This window comes from Somniosus microcephalus, unplaced genomic scaffold (genome assembly GCF_052327205.1).
Source record: "Somniosus microcephalus isolate GS21.2 unplaced genomic scaffold, FLI_Smic_1.0 unresolved_chr8, whole genome shotgun sequence".
Taxonomy (NCBI): domain Eukaryota; kingdom Metazoa; phylum Chordata; class Chondrichthyes; order Squaliformes; family Somniosidae; genus Somniosus; species Somniosus microcephalus.
The window spans coordinates 30,132,852-30,135,480 of record NW_028225186.1 but is presented as its reverse complement, the minus strand read 5'-3'; the positions used below and the strand labels follow the sequence as shown (position 1 = coordinate 30,135,480).

The 2,629-nt window shown below is 56.1% G+C and overlaps 1 non-coding gene across 1 annotated transcript; it reads left to right on the top strand.

Moving 5' to 3' along the window:
• Positions 1–1,607: 1,607 nt before the first annotated feature.
• On the top strand, positions 1,608–1,761 carry LOC147085777 (5.8S ribosomal RNA). Its single transcript, XR_015075808.1, has one exon. It is a non-coding gene; the product is annotated as a 5.8S ribosomal RNA (ribosomal RNA).
• Positions 1,762–2,629: the final 868 nt, after the last annotated feature.

Genomic DNA, 2,629 nt, shown 5'->3' with positions numbered 1-2,629 from the left:
AGAAGACGATCAAACTTGACTATCTAGAGGAAGTAAAAGTCGTAACAAGGTTTCCGTAGGTGAACCTGCGGAAGATCATTATCGGCCGGGGGCCCGCACGTGGCGGCCCGTCATTCCGTTTTGAGCCTGAGTCGCGGAGGCCAGCAGGAGAGCTTCCCGGGGTTTGCTTCTTGCATCTGCCCGGAGCCATGGTCGGCCGCGTCCGCGCCTCTTGCGCGGGCGAGAGGTTACATTCCAAACAAAAACTCGCCGAACTCGCACGAACAGGCAAAACAGTCGCACCGTATCGGTCCGGGATAGCAAACGAGTTTAGATCGGTCAGAGAGCCCGAGTTGGAGGAGTTGGGGTGGAATTTGAACGGTGCACCGAGAAGGTGATGTGTGTGTGTGTGCGCACGGCAGTTGGTTTCGGTCGGCTTGAGACAGGGACGGCCCTGGCACGCTTGGGTGGTTCTTCGTTCAGCATGGACTTTTGCGGTTCAATGACAGGCAGAGAAAAAAAGAGAAGATGGCGAGATGGGGAGGTGTCCTGGCTTGACTTCGATGCAACAAAAAGCCTGGCCCTCTTTGCTTTTCTAATTCTGCTGCTACTGACGCCTCCGCCTCATGTCTTTGCTGTTCGTTGGCTTCCCCCTGTGTGACCTTGGCCTGCGGCCCTTCTTTCGACTTCCGTCTCTTCCAGTCTTGTGCATCATCGCTTACCTTGTGCCGAGCCTATCTCTCAACCTCTCTCTCTCTCTCACACGCAAGCTCTGCTGCTCCCCTTCTTCTCGTCCGGATCGGACAACAATGGACTTTGCCACCGTCTTGCAAGCATTAACACCGCAGTCGAATTGAAGGGAGCTTCTGCGGGCTCGCGTGCTGCCTGGCGGCTCGTCGTCGGGACCTCGGCGAACGGCCACTGTGAGCTCTGCTGGGATTTGAACCGGTGATGCAGGCCCGGCTTTCTTTTCCCCCCGTAGTGCAACTTTGGTCGATCTAGTCACTCTCCCTTTACCGGTACAGGGTACCTAGACGCTTCTCCACTCTGGCTCCCGCGAGCTGTTTGGGGGGCGGCGGTTTAAAGACTCGAGTGTCTGTTTGTCGGTGTCGAGAGCTTGTTAGCAGCCAGCAGCAAGCAAGCAAGCCAGCAGCAGCAGCAGCAGCAGCCAAGTTGAACGTTCGAGAGAATGTACCTGCCCGTCCACACGGATTTCTACCCCCCACAGTGGGGTGTTTTCACGCGGTCGGCTTGTACCCCACTCAGTTCGTTTTTCTGGCCTTGTTGTCTACTGTCATGTTTGTTTGTCTTGTCTGTCTGCCTGTCACTCTCTCTCTTCTCCCGGCAATCGGTGGCAGCAGAGACCCTGCCTCTGTTGGCCGTGGTGCGTGTCGGACGGTGGGCTCAGGCGTTTGACCCCGATGCGTGTCGCCTCGCGAGCGCCCTGACAACAAAATCTCGGTGAAACCCTTGTCATTTGATGATCGACTGATACACACCTCCGGGCCGTGCCAAGGATGGGGCTTCTACCAACCCTCTATGCGTGGGCATAGAGGGAGAGAAGCGTTGGGCGGTCCGGGCTTGGGACCCTCCGGGGAACAAAACACCAAGCCTTAAAAAAAACGCACAACTCTTAGCGGTGGATCACTCGGCTCGTGCGTCGATGAAGAACGCAGCTAGCTGCGAGAATTAATGTGAATTGCAGGACACATTGATCATCGACACTTTGAACGCACTTTGCGGCCCCGGGTTCGTCCCGGGGCTACGCCTGTCTGAGGGTCGCTTGACCATCAATCGCACTTGCCTTGCCATCGTGTGAGGTGAGAGCGCGGCTGGGGTGTCGCAGAGGCCTAGTCCTCTTTGTCCCCCTAAGTGCAGACCTAGAGTTTCTCCTCCCAATGGAGAGTTTGACCCGTGCCGTTTGGGAATGTTATGTTCGGCGTCTCCTCAGGGAACGTCGGCACCGCTTAGAGGCCAGCTTTTTCCAGCACGGCTGTCGTTGGGTTGCAAAAACGATTGACCGCGTCGGTGTTGGGACTGTTGAGCCTCGCCCTAGGCAGGGTTGTCTCTCTGAGTGTTGGATAGAGAGAGAGAGAGAGAGCATACAGAGAGAAGACGTTGGCAGTTCAAGAGGTGAGGTCGTCGTCTTTGGCTGCAGTTTTGTTGGTTTGGAGCGGGGAACAGCTTGATGTAGTGACGCGGGCCCCTTGATGTGCTGTGTGCTGGCTTTTTTGCGTGCGTTTGGTAGGTGGCAGTTTGCTAAGATAACCCTTGCGGTGCTCCTTTGTGTTGCGCTGGACCCTGATGTCCTTCCACACATTTGACCCGTTTTGGCTCTAAGCACTCTTGCTGACTTGCTGAGCGTGCGCCTAAGTCAGTCCCGTATGTCTTGACCCCTGTCGCTGCAGGCCTGCTTTTCATCCAAAAACACTCCTCTCAAGCATATAGATGCTGCCCAGCCATTGCTTCTGGCCTTTTCCTCTGAATGCTACGTGTTTCCCTCGTTCTCTTTTCTTTTTATTCTCGCTAAATCGGGGACTCTGGAGCAGTGTGAGCCGAGCCCGGGGTCTCCAGCGTACACACTTGACCAGGCATGCCTGCATGCTGCATGCACACGCACACTATCGTCGCCCGCTCGGACTAACCTCGC